The following is a 15,185-nucleotide window of genomic DNA, read 5'->3' as shown; positions in this document are numbered from 1 at the left end:
ATTTTTTTCTTCCATTACATTTCTTAATAGTCAAATTACTGAACCAATGTATTGGTAAAAAAACATGCCACAGTTGACTAATATTAGCGTTTATTCTCATGAGTTTTTAAACAGGTCTTGAAAGTGCAATATTCATTGTTGCTTGATGTTTTATGACCCTTTTTATGTTTGGTGCGAAGATGTTACTGCGAAAATTGGTCCTGATTTAGTTTTCACAGCTATCACATTTGTCTGAGGATCATCATGGTCTGAACGTGTTTTAAGCACACAAATGGAAAATGTTTTTTTTTGTGCAAAGCCAAATAGGTTACCTACATACTTTAACATACAGTTAACTACATACTAATATCTACACAAACAAGTGATGTGATCTTCTGTTTGGAATTTCCTAATTACAAGGCTTTTTGAAGTGCTGATACAACACAGTGTATCAGAAATCTGATTGATAACCCTCAGATCAGATCAGATTAGATAACCCTTCTTACATGGAAATGCAATTGAATATCTTAGGAAAAGGAGTAGTAAAGGGCAAAACTGCAATTGAATGTGTCAAAGAATGTGTCGCTTTGTACTTGTGTGTACAAAGGAAAACCTACACAATTTTAAAGATTTTAAACGTTCCATGAAAATATCCAGTTCCCATGGCTCTCTGTCATGAACAGCATGGAGTTCAAAATGTGTGGGTGAGAGGCAATCCTCTGCTAATATCCTGCTTTTATTGAGGTAAAAGTGTGGAACATTAGTTCCCAGTGCTGCAAGACATCACTCCACCAACCACCCAATTGTAACTGGGAATAGGGAAAAAATCCACTGGTAAATACCAGAGTAATTTATTAACATTATTTATTAATGCAAGTACTTAATAATATAATGCTTACCATATATTACATTATATAATAATGGGCTCTTTACTAGGTTGGTTTTTGTTAGCTGGTTATTTTAGTTCACTTACTGTATATTGACCATCTTTTAAACATTGGTTGTTCTTGTCTTGTGCCAGATGGTAGTCTCTCAGGCCAAAAGGGTTAATGTCAAAGTATATCCTTACATCCTTACTGTCATTTAATAATCTAAGTTTAATATGTTCGGGTGAATTACAGACACATTTTCAAGGAATGCCTGCTGATGGAGTCCTCAGCTGTATAAATACATCACATCTCAGAAATCTGTTTCTGGTTTCCAAAAACTGTCATTCTCTTTGGAAGCTAAAGTCAAAGGCAAGCCTTTGAAGCGAATTCACAGAATTAAACAATAATGTTGACACTGGATATGATTATCGTAACTGTAAATAAAAATTATGCTCCTAAAGTATGAAAATATAATGATAATGCTCCTTAACATAGCTCACAGCTGCTTCTGGAGTATAATGGCATTTCATCAAAACATCCAACACATGGTGCTCTTTATGGTCAGCTGTGAAGAACATGAGCTTTTAATAAATTAAAGGCATTTTCATAGACTGTTTTTTTTAAGGTTGGAATGGATATTTGTTTATATTGTGTATATGTATTAAACTGACTACAAATAATAATTATTTTCTGTTGTTGTAAATGCAAGATTGTGATACTTTTCCCTGTCCTTCATTTACAGAGGTATATGTTTACACATATTTACACCTAATATATTTATGTTTATTTATATATTTATTATGCTCAGAAGGTCAAGTTAGCTACAACAGGCCTATGCCCTCAGGCTACCCCTGAAGCCTGGTAGTAGGTGGGCCATCAGGCAACCATGTTCCAAAGCTGAGCCCAAAAGTCAAAAGGAAGTAAACTTAAATAGGGAGAACAAAACTAGACACACCAGGAAACTGGAACTGTCAAGAGAGGGTTAGAGCTTCCTCTGACGGAGGGGATGCTGACCGTGACATCTACATCCATTGGACCAATTGAAGGGAAACTGGTAGGTTTCTTATTAATACTGAACACACTCAATCTTTTTTTTGTCATTTCAAAATGGTGGATATAGATCAAAAACCCATTGTCATAAAAATTTTTATATTTCACAATATGTCAGATTAAGATTAAGTAGGTAGCTGCGTCAGCATGTGTAGGTTGCAAAGGAACAAGTAAAGGTTTATTCCATGCTGAAAAGAGAAGAAAGGAAACACAATGTGGAAGTCTTCTTTGTGAAAGCACCCAAAGAAGGCTCCACAGCCAAAACGTTGTGCTTCTTTTCTTCTCTTTGCAGCATGGAATAAACCTTTATATATCAGATTAACCAATAAAGATCTGTACCTGAGAGAAAATGGGGTTAATGGGTTACATAGTATGGTAAACTTAATCTGTAAAAAATACAGCTATGAAACTGTGTACTGTATACACAGTAACGTCAACTTGTATCTATAATTAATTTAACTGAAGGAAAATGGATAGGTTACATGATCCATCTTGGATTTTGGTTATAACTCTTAAATGACAGTTCTGCATTGCTTATGCCAACTGATACGAATATTATGCAAATGTTGGCATAATTTAATTTTGTATTGTCCTCTGTAAAAATATATTTAAGAAAAAAGATAAAGAATCAACATTTTGGTCACCACAGATCACTCATATATAAGCTACAGTAAATGTATTTTACATGTTTTATGTACAGTAAGCTACTGTATTATAGACTTCAGAAACTTCACAGAGCCAAAGAAGCCATAGAAAAAGTTTTTCTCACATGTGAATGAAGCTGACATTATACAATATATGGGTTTGCACTCATATTGTTTTAGATTTTTTTTTACATTTTGTCACAGTTACAGGACCAATTTAATTTAAATTTTGGAATTGTGAGGATTGTCAGGAGAGAGTCTGAGGATTCAAATCTTATGTTGATTTACAGTCCAGTACAGTCTTACTGCCCTCTGGTCTGATCTTTCCTGTTCTCAGAAAATCAATACTGAGCCTTGTCAGTTCTGGGGATGCAGGACTTCCATAACCAAGTTGTGACTGTAAGTGTTGTTGGTGGGTAAGTAGGTAGCACTCTGATCTCTGGACCAGAATTTTCAAAATACTAATTTATCAAGATGATGTGAGGGGGCACTGTGCTGCAGGAGCTGCTGTACTTCTGGGTGTGATGTTAAAATGAGGTCTTGTCTATTTGGTGGCCAAGATGGGAATGCACTTGCAAAGGTGGAGCACATCATACAGTACTTTATATAGTTCAGGTGGGTAGCTGCTTCAGCATGCATAGCCTGCAAAGGAACAAGTAATAGGTTCATGCCATGCTGAAAAGAGAAGAAAGAAAACACAACGTTTTGGCTTTGGGGCCTTTTTTGGGTGTGAGAAAGACAGGGCTGACAGCAAAGATTAAATAGCACATATTATATGTTTAACAGCTAGAACTCACAGTTTAAATTGGAAGTCATACAGTAATTCTGATTTATGAAAAGGAAGTTCTTAATTGATGCTTGGGAAGGATGATGACAAAGCCAGCTATTTTAGTCAATTTTTTCAACAATAATCATGACAGACTTTTGCTAATAAACTGTATATCTCACACAAACATCTCTTTTTTCTTTTTGTAAGATGCACTATTCATCTATTTGTAGGTGGGTTATCAAACAACAAAGAAGGAGAGAGAAAAAAGATAGAACAAAAGAGACAAATATGCTACTTGTCTCATATTTTGCCTCCTGCATTATTTATCGACATGCAGACAGTGCTCCAAATAACAAAGAAGGAAAGAAAACAAGATGAGACAAAACAGAAATATTGTACATCTCACATTTGCTTCACACATTGTCTATACAGTATGTGGACTGTGCTCCAAACGATAAAAAAACAGTAGGAATATACAGTATATATTCTACGTTTCTCTACGTTTGTCTCATTTATACAGTAATTCAGTCATAACTCCTAACTCCTAACTCATAATGTAGTAGTGGGTAACAGGGGCAGAGTTGGGAGAAATTGTAGTAAAAGACTGTAATTATAGTACCTGGCTGTTAAATCAGTTTGTTTTGCTTGGAACTTTCAATTGTTCAGTGCAACATTTGACTGAGATTAGACTTTACAGCCACGAAAAAAGAAACTGCAAGGAATGGCAAAGCAGTGTACTATCAAAGTATAAGATGCACTACAACATGACTAAATCAACAATAAAACATTTCTAAAACACTTTAATGCTCCAAGTCCTGTACCTCTGTACCTTTGTTCCTGGATGATCTTTATAAAATTTTAATGTCATGAACAGTTTATTTTATCAAAATAACATAAGGGCGTATAGTTCACTCACAGTCTTGTATGGCCACCACAAGTGTCAATGTCTGCAAGGCATGTGCATGTCTTGTAGGCAATAACAGTATGGAGTGCCTGTGGAATGTTATTTCAAATGTTAACCAGCTCCTTGCACATGTTACTAAATGTCCGTGGTAGGTTCTGTAAAATGAAGACAACAGCCAATCTAGTTCCAAGAAGACAGAGACACATATGGAGCATTACTTAACCAGGAGGGTAATCTGTTGCTATCGTTAAAATGATCTTCAAAGTGCAGTGTGTGATTGGGCAATATCCGATTTCAGTACAAGATAGGTAGCATTAACCTATGTTCAAAATCTGAAACTAATTCAGCACACAGGGTTAGAGTGAATTAATGTGTTTACTCTTAGGTAGAAATGTACTTCATTTTGAAATGCACTGGCAAACACGATCCTAATTGGGTTTTGTTTGGTGAAGCACACAGAACAAACCATTTGGAGTGATTAAACAAAAGCATGCCAACAATGCCAAAAGATGAGAGAAGAAAATAATTACAGTTTCCTAGCCACAATTAGTAAGCTAAGAATATGAACATAATTCAGAGTCCAGGGAAGCTGTATGTAAAGACTTAAAGAACAGAATGAACAGCTTAAACAACACGTTTATGATTTCGCTTGTAATTGTGTAAAATTAAAATTTCTGAGAGTGTTATTTTGAAAAATATTCTTACCTGTACATACTACACACAATGATATTTGGAAAATATTTTTAGAATCTCTGCTTTATAATGCTACCATTCATACATATGCATCGACCATATAGTTTTAATAAACTAAACACCCTAATGCAGGAATGACATTATTACTACAGATTACATGGTGTATTTTATCTAAAAATGTTCATCTTTAAATTCAGTAGTTAAAGTGTCAATATTTAGTCTTTGGGAATTACAGGGTTTTGAGCTCTCTTTGAAGAGAATTACTGTATCTGCTTGTTTTCTTATCCAGACAAATCTAACAGCTTATAAATTTAGTCTTAAAGGATTAGATTGTCTATAATAGGGGTCTCAAAGACAATTCCTGGAAAGCCACAGGGTCTTCCTGTTTTCATTCCATGTAATTGATTCAATTATTTACTCAGAGGGATGTATTTGACATTTTCAAGGCACTTTTGCAACTGTTGATTTAAGGGTGCCTAAAGGTCATATTAGTTTGGTTTTCAAATTAAAAACTCTTTACCTTCCAATGATCTTTGAATCACGTAGATCTTGTTGTTTATTTTGTTAAATCCACTGCTAAACTTTAATGTTGTTTCCATCTCAAAATATACATACTGTATTTCAATGTTAAACTGTAACATAAGTGATGTGCATACGAGTGCATGACACTGATAGTTTAACGTGGTATTACTGTATGTCAGACATGTACCAATATGTGGAAATATACAGTATGTAAAGTACCATGTACCATGTATAAAGATGGAGTTCTTGTTTTCCTCAGATGAAGAAAATTAGTTAGAATGGAAAATTGCTGTGTAAGTGACAGATCAAGCTTTTGAGAAAAAATGCATTCAGTCATTTGCAGCATTTTAACTTTTAATTTTATTGACAGATTCCAGGGTGCATGTGTTTCATGGGTGATTCAAATTTTAGCTGTCATATTGTTGCAATAAGTCATATCATGATATGGACAGAACTGTGGTTTAAGGTCTCAAAAGACCTGCTCTAACTCCAGTAACAAATACCTACAGTACAAGTCCAGCAACAAAAGAGCAGCTCTAATGCCTTCATCTAACAAAATACAACTTTAAATAAATACATTTTTAAGCATATTTTCTGTATACATATTTTGGTTAGAATCTAGGATAATGTCATAGTTATTTACAACTGTGCATGCAAAACAAGGACCATAAATCTATTTTTGCCTCATAGCAGTGCAAGCATTACTCTAACACACATCAAAAGCAAATAAGTGACTCATGCCATGTACTGGATACAGTTTTAGCAATATGGTCACTGTTTTAAAATGTCAAAACACTCTAACGAGGATGTAATTGCTCAATGCTCTTTGTGCTCCAAACCAAAAAGACTACTTGATGCTACTTCCCTGCTTGTTGATGCTTTTAAATAAATGCTCCCTTAAGTTCAAACGGGGTTCTGCAACAAAGTGGCCTTTATCTAGATGTTTATGTATTTAGAAGTCTATTTATAATCTTCTCTCTACACACACTCATACTATTCCTCTCAACAGTAGTAGTGCGTCTTAAGAGTTACAACATTACATTTTTTATCCCAAAATCTCCATACATTCCCTTTATTGGAAGATTTTATCTAGATAAACTAGTTTACTGTCACACACTGTGTTCAGATAAACTTTTTTAAATCAGTTTGGTTCAAGAAGTAAGAATTTTGGTGCAAGAAGTGACAACATTTCATTAGAAGTGATATATTACCAACTTTTGTCTAAGGATACTACTATGATACTAAATACAAAATTTTAATTGAATGTATTATTATTATTATTATTATTATTATTATTATTATTATTATTATTATTATTATTAACAATATTGTTGTTGTTGTTTTTGAATTAGTACAAAATTATTCAGGATTTCTTCTCACGACAATGCAGCCATACTTCTGTAAACATTTCCACTTTCCATTTTTACATGCACTTTGCCAACTTTGCAGAGTGGAATATTTTAATACCTGCCTTTCTATGTTACATTATTTATTAGTTCTATTTTTATGAATTGATTCATAAATGATAGTATACAGTACAAATCTAAATGCATATATTGTAATGTTTTCAATGAGATTAAATATTTGGAAATATATCACGATCAGTTTTCTGCAGTCTGATCTTTAAATATCTTCAGCTTTGTCTCTAGAATAGTGTTTTTTCATTCTGGACCTGGACCTGGATACATATAATGGATGCATTGTGGTAGTTACTGGAGTACCACATGGATCTGTATTAGTTGTTCCTTATTTATATCAATGTTGCAGATTATGACATACTGTACTTGGTAAACTAGTGAAGTTTGCAGATGTTCTCAAAACTGAAAGATTACCAAATCACTGTAGAAGAATTCAGAAAGACTAAGACAAAAATAAGACAAATTCAGGACTGGGCAAAAATCTGGCATGTAACATTTTATTCAGACAACTGCAGATATAAAAATATATTTACTATAGATACTGTATTGCTTCTCTACCATGTACTGTACCATGTAGCCAATACAGGCCTTTAAACAATAACAAGTAGATACTCTAGCTGTGTCGGCATGCATGTGCTTCAGGTGTTGACACCTGAAGAAAGTTCCACAGCTGAAACATTGAGTCTCTTTTCTTTTCCTTTCATTATGGAATAAATTTTTACCTGTTCCTTTTAAACAATAAGGGCACATACACTTACTCAGGCCATGAGAGCATGCAGTTATTTCTCACATATGTAGGAGCACAAAGCACAACTGACTTGCCTTGATCTGGCAACACTTCCATGACTCAACCAACCTCAAAATATTCTTTGGAACAAAAGCAGTCCCAAAAATGAAGATGACTTCCATTGTTCAGATCCAATTGAGAGACCATTCTAAGTACGCAAAGTACGCAAAAACCATGAGCAATAGATTCTACACAATAATAGATACAGAGATTGTCATAATGTTTTCATTGGGGCACCTTCTTGATATACAGTATCTACCCTTAAGTGTATAAAAGTGGAAAACAGGTCTAACAGAGATAAGATGCCCGGGTACTTTAATTTCAAACGTGGTAGTAATACTGTTAGGACTTCAGAGAAGACTTACATAAAAATAAAAAATCTGTTCTAGTTCTTTTAACAAATGTGATAAATAATGAAAGGGTAATGTTTGTGTGCGAGGCAGGGAGTGTTTACTTGTCATACAAGTATGGGATGTATTTTATCAAACAAGGTAGCACAATTGTAAGACAAATGATAAATGACCAGTTCAGGAAGACCAGCTTAGTATATCAGTAGTAAACCAAAACTTTTTTCTCTTTAACTGCTCTCTCATACAAATAAAAGAAAACACACACAAACTTCCACAACATGACAATTTCCTCTTTTTTTGCAAACTAAACAGTTCTATACACATATAATACCAGTGTGGCTCTGTTACAGATTTTTTAAAATTTATTTTCATTTTTTTAAGTTAAAAAGGATACAAAGGCAGGCTCATGTTAAAAGAAAGAGACAGAATTCCGTAAACCATAACCTCCTCTAGAGCAGATGAAGCAAGACACTGTGGGTTATTTTCCACCTTCCTAAAGTCCAAAAGCTCCGTCAATTCATCTTATTCTTTAGGTACTGAAACATAACCAGTATATCTGTGCACCTAAGAGACTGGAAGTCATTTTACTGAAAATGTTTCCCATTTGACCACTTTTGGGCGTCTTTTGCTGCTTATAAACCAACATTAGTTCTAAATTCATTTGACTCTGTTGTTTGCAGGAAGGTTTGTTGATCCTCACCTGAGGGTAGCTTTGAATTTTCCATGCCCTGGAATCAGGAACTTGCAGTCTTTGAAAATAATTTTAAATAAAAGTTTATATGCCAGATTATAATTAAGTGTTGTAAATAGATATGTGTTTGCCATGATCTGCTTGGTCAGTTTTCATTCCTGGCTATAGGATGCATGTTATCTAGTATTTAAAACTGTATATATCATGAGACAAGAAGTTGCAGGTTTTTGGAAAAAAACTACTCAGTTATAATAATAATAATAATAATAATAATTGTTTATTCCACTCAAAGCGCTTTACAGGTAATGGGGACTCCCCTCCACCACCACCAATGTGCAGCATCCACCTGGATGATGCGACGGCAGCCATAGTGCGCCAGAACGCTCACCACACATCAGCTATCAGTGGGGAGGAGAGCAGAGTAATGTAGCCAATTCAGAGATGGGGATTATTAGGAGGCCATGATTGGTAAGGGCCAATGGGAAATTTGGCCAGGACGCCGGGGTTACACCCCTACTCTTTTCGAGAAACGCCCTGGGATTTTTAATGACCACAGAGAGTCAGGACCTCGGTTTTACATCTCATCCGAAGGACGGCACCTGTTTACAGTATAGTGTCCCCCTGCTGGCCCCACTAACACCTCTTCCAGCAGCAACCTTAGTTTTTCCCAGGAGGTCTCCCATCCAGATACTGACCAGGCTCACACCTGCTTAGCTTCAGTGGGTTGCCAGTTGTGAGTCGCAGGGTGATATGGCTACTGGCCATAGTTATGTTGATGACTATGTTATTCTGTTTTCAATTTAGTCCACAAAATACTGCATCATTAATATATCTGGCTCTCCTAACTGAAAAAATATTCAAAAAGGTCTTAAGATATCATCTAAAAAACATTATTTGAAACTTGTTCAGACATTTTGAATTTAATATTTGATACTTAAACAGACATTTTGGCTTTCTTATATAGGAAACATGGATATTAAAATTAATCCTTTCATAGAATAGGCACTGTTAATTTTAATTTCTAAGGGGAATTTTAAATGCTGGAGGCTGAACTTAGAACAGAAGGTACTGTCTTGTATTCCAGGCCACTAAAAGAATGCTTTTGTTTTGTGTATTCAGGAAACAGGTTAAATATTAACTACCTTATTTTCCTGTAATTAATATTCTACTGTATTGCTATACTGTACATTTTGCAAAACAACTGGTAAAAGTAAGCATGATATCTTAAAAAACTTTGATAATTATAATGTGCATGTACTGTTCATGCCTCGACCTGTATTTGATTTTGTCTAATTACTGAAAAATCTCCAGACATACTTATTAACTCTGTTAAAATATATTAGAAGATCTTTACTAGGAAAGATAAAAAAATATATATTGAAAGGGAAGTATAATAGTCAAAGTAACCCAACAACTAAGGTGATCCAGAATGATTAAGCAGAAACTTTTTTCACAACAGAACTGTACTAACTTCCATAGGTAAGCAAGGCATCAATGGAAGGCAGAAAACAAATAAAAAGGTTAGAACTGTTATGCATTACAAATAATAATAACATCCAATACGAAAAGGCATTTAGGAACGTCTATTGAGAAGTTAGGCATTGGAATATGTGGCTTATTCCACTTGGATGAAGGGTTAGCCTACTTGGCTGAAGGTCATCCATCTGTCCAAAGGACAAAAGTAAGGATAGGGTGGAGGAGAGATGCAGAAAGCCAAATGCAAGGAAGAGAAAGGGACTTACTATGATATTTATACCTTTTCAGAAAGTGAAATCATGGAGGATTATGAACTAAAGTAGAAGAGGTGAAGAAGAACTTTGTTGCTGTCATCTATGCTGAATTTCCTTCACACCACGGCCCTGTTCCTAATGCAACAATTATGCCTGCCTGGTTCTAAAACATACTTCTTAGCCACTCAGCTTGAAATTCATGCATTTAAAGGGGAACTGTAGGATAGTTTTGCGCCACTTTTCCTTTGCAGCTGCAGCCAGCTGGCAAAAGTGCCAGTCACGGTTGTCTCCTTTTAATGGCATTGGTGAGTGATTAAGTTCTTTTGGGCTCAAGTCTGGAGAAACAATTAGCCATGGAAAGACCTCGACTTTGTTTTCCTGAATTTGTGCCATTGTAATCCTTGCACTGTGTGGTCTTGCATCGTTCAGATGGAAAATCCACAATTCCAGATTGGCTTACAGGAATGGAAAAACAAAAATGTTGGATCTTGAAGCTCATCAATACTGTACATCACTGAGCACTATGGTTTTAGTTTGTACAGTTGTTAGTGTGAAAGGGCATTGCTTATACTTACACCATTCTACTGCATAACACTTAATTGGTGAATAAAACAATTTTGACACCTCAGTTCTGATACAGAAGATGGCAAGATCATCACCTGAGCTAGTCACCCCTGAGTGGCTTCAGAGCGTACAGATCATTTTCATGTGTTTGGTCATTCTACTGATATACAGCACAGGTTATTTAGTCATGTTTTTCAGTGTCTTATGAAAACAATTACCAAGATGGATCTGATGTAACTGTCATTGACCACTATGGTGACCCTCAGCCTTCCAGGACATGGTCTGTCTCTCAATGAGTCACTGAAATGTTATACTTCATTATATACATTATATATTCAAATAATGTAAGGGGGCTTACCTTCTTAAAATACATTGCAGTTTAAGTGCCTTAAAACCTTCTACAGGAGAGAGACAGGGTGAACACTGGGCAACCCACTGTAGGTTGCTGTTGTTTTTTAGAGAGGAAAATGTGTCATTTTCTCTTTTCAATTGCTTTATTATTTCATTTAGTAAAATACTAAAAGCAGTTTGCAGTTAATTACCTGCCTGGGGATTCAACAGTTTGTGATCCTGCTGCTGGAGTCTGGCACTCAGTAAACAGTGTATCAAAGGTTTATTTCACAAACCTAGCTGAAGAAGTACTGTTTTACTCCAGAGGTTGCAGTCCATCCAGAATCCCAATTTCCACAACAAATATGAAAGACCAGACCACATATGTGAAAAGAGATCCCAACAACAAGGCTGATGCAGAAAACAAGTGAGTAAAATAATGAAAGTTGACTTTGTGAGAGAGGCACATCTTGAATGTGGGGAACAAATCTGTAGAATGAGGCACAACTGGTCTGACTGAATAATTAGCACTCAGATAAAGTGAAATACAGTACCACATGTAGGAAAGGGGTTAGGTTAGGCCATGCCCTTCGGGGCTAATTGAGAGGTTTATAACAATATCTAGGAGGTAAAATGTTTCAGTCTGTGACAGCTACGAAGGAGGGCATGTGAGAACTCTCCACATTTCTCTCCACTTCAGTAATTATGGGACTAAGCAAATGAGGGGTGCTAAAGAATATATAATTTGTTTTGTACTAAATGTACCAGCAAGTGACAAAGTGGTACAGTAGCTTGTTTACCAGGCTCAATAGGATTGAAGTGTGCTGTCAAGGAACAGGATTGGGCAGCTGAATCAGGTCTTATTAGATGCATTAACTCAAGTTACGCATTGCTCGGCAAGGCATCAGCGTACTATCTCCCCACAGCTGAGAGTAAGAGTCTAGATATGAAAGCATAGCTTTATTCCTGAGTACTCTGTGGTTTTACCATCAGTAGACAGACTGACAATGTCAGAGAGAGTTTGAAATCAGAGTGAGAACCAAAAACTGACTGTTGTTGTGTCGAGAATGCAGCATCTGTGTAATTTCAATGCAGCATCTACATTTTTATAAAGATATGTCCCTGGCCAAACTGGATCAGCTGGTACAGTTGGGGATGAGACGTTTTAGTGGCTGTTAGTGAAAACGTGGTGCCTCGCAAAGAGTAAGATCAAGTATTTCAGTTGAAGTGATGAATGTAGTGAAGAATCAATAGAATTGAATACTCTAGTCTCTGGTGATTAAAGATGGAGAGTGAGAATTGATGAAAAGAGCTAATTAAAGTGATGAGCATGTGCAGTACTTAGTATCTAATGAAGACAAACAGTGAAAAGGATCTAGTGACTTACGTTAGTAGAACGAAGGAAAGAGAAACTAAGAAGAAAAAGGTTCCTGCAGACTTCCCTGAGTGGGGAACAATGAGTAAGAGCTAGGATCCCAGAGAGGGTTTGAAAGGTGATTGAAAGACCACCTAAAACACAGAAAAAAACTAACATGATACAATTCCAGGGTTGTAATTCTAGTGTGTAAAAATGCCAAAAAAGTGATTTAACATCAAATAAAATGCTCTTACCTGTTACAAAAGGATCCCTGTCCTGAAAAATGTATGGCAGCAGCAATCCCCAGCAGGGAATGGAAAATGTTACCTTCAACCTCGTACAAAGAAATTTGTTGGGCTGTAATTTCAATGCAGCATCTAATTTTTTTCACCTACAGTATGGGCCAAAACCAGCTCAGGGCCAAAGATAGTTTATGAAGCAGGAACTGAATGGCCATTATTCCACCTCTGAAGTTTCAACTGTGGGGTGTTATTCACACCAATGAGTAACTAGTTAACATATCATAAAACATAACATTGCTATTTATTTTCTAAGAAAATATAAAACACAAATTGTGTATATCACAAAACTAGAGAACTTTTATTTAGAATTTAATATTTGTTTGAATATGCTTGGAATAGGGGATAGTTACCTTGGTCACTATGAGTGGAGACAAGGGGCATAGTTAATTCTCCAGCAGATTGCACGTGCAGTAAACTTTGTGATATCCTTTTATTGAGGAGAAATAAAAAAATGATCCTTGATATATTCCTTGGCCTGGATCTAGAGTTATTATTACATTGGGCCTAAACAGACAGCTTGGCAAAACAAACCCAGTGAGACAACTATAGCTGTCATTGTCATTTCTGTCTGGATAGCCAATCCCTTCTGCCAAACAACAGAGTGTTTAGAGACAAAAAGTGCACAATTCAATAAAAGTATTCAATAAAACAAATGATGGGTAGCTTAACTAAAACAAAAGAAGTGAACACATAAATAGTAATAAAAATGAATTTAAAACTCACAATAAACAACAGAAAAGGTTCAAAGGTTTAAACCATATTTAAACCATATTTTCTAGTGATACTGTGCATTGTTGTCTAAATGGCATGTCAATTCAGACTGTGTCCTGGTGAAAATACTTTTAACTATTTTCTGGGATGGGCATTGTGGCCTTGCATCACTGGGACTCGGGATTCAATTCCTGGTGCATTATCTGCATGGAGTTTATATGTACACCCCATATTTGCAAGCTGCTCTTGTTTCCTCCCACAGTTCAAAGACATACCGGTAAGTTCATTTGCTTCTCAGAAAATTGGCCCTGGTATGAGTGTGTGTCTGTGTGTGCCCTGCGATGAACTGGAACAATCTGGAACTCCATCCATCCAGACTGTATTGTGCCCATTGTTTGCAAGGATAGGCTCCGGCTCCACTGTGATCCTGTATTGCGGTTAGAAAATGTATAGATATTTCTTGGAAATAACACACAAAAAGGAGACTTTTTGTAAGATTAAGCCTCTGAGTGCAAAAACTATGATAAAATTAATCAAATTTTTGAATTAAGGGTTCAATAAACTATAGTATGACTGATTAAGAGTCTTTTTTATTACAACTAGTCTACCCTAGTTGTAATAAAAAAGCCAGAAGACACAAGGACACTCAAGGACTTAGTTACAGTAGGAACAAGAAAGATTGTTATAATGAATACCAATGTGACCATTATACCATGTACAGACCATTCAGACTTAAGGAGCAAATACATAGGAACCAGCTTTGTGCTATGTTTACAAGATAAATGTGCTTAATTTCTACTGCAGTACAGTAGAGGTTCGACATCTGAAAATCTAGCATGCACAAATTCTCTTATTTGCTATTCAGTCTGGCCAACAGGATCTTTGATGGAAGAGGAGTACATGGGAATGAAACTGAGCTGAAAGTGTAATGATCCTGCTCAGTAGTACTAGCAACAGATTTGGAGCTGTATGGGAGAACTCACGTGCAGGGCGAAAGGTGGATGAAATCCAGGGAAACTGTTGGCAGGCATGCTGACAGTGGCTGCAGTGCATTGGTTGAGTAGCAGGCAGGGTCCCAGGCTGCACAGCCAGGCACCAATGCAGCAGCTGCATAGCTAATAAAGTGGAAATGAGTGAAAGCACCAGGGGGCCAAATATAGTAGGATGGTCAAGCAAGTGTGAAGCTGTAGTGCCAGATGTTCAGGAGTTGGGCGATCTGGGTAGTACATGGGGAGATGTAAAAAAAGCCAGAAGAAGATCAAGTGTGGTCAGGCATACAAAAAGAAGCAAAAGAGACAAAACAAAGCCCGAGGGATTCAAAGACAGAAATCTATAACATAGCCCAGAGTAGAGTTTGAGCAGTCCTTAAATATCCCCCTGGATCACCAGGACACGTGGAAAGATGAGATGGTAATTCCCTCTAGGTGATCCAGGTCTCCTATCTGTTGGTGTCCATGGCAACCAGCACTGAGTGACAGGTGGGTGGTGTATAGGCTGACTGCCACACCAATGTTA

Source organism: Lepisosteus platostomus, chromosome 1, assembly GCF_059453375.1.
Source record: "Lepisosteus platostomus isolate fLepPlt1 chromosome 1, fLepPlt1.hap1, whole genome shotgun sequence".
NCBI lineage: Eukaryota > Metazoa > Chordata > Actinopteri > Semionotiformes > Lepisosteidae > Lepisosteus > Lepisosteus platostomus.
The sequence above is the reverse complement of the archived record's forward strand: the minus strand, read 5'-3'. Positions refer to the sequence as shown.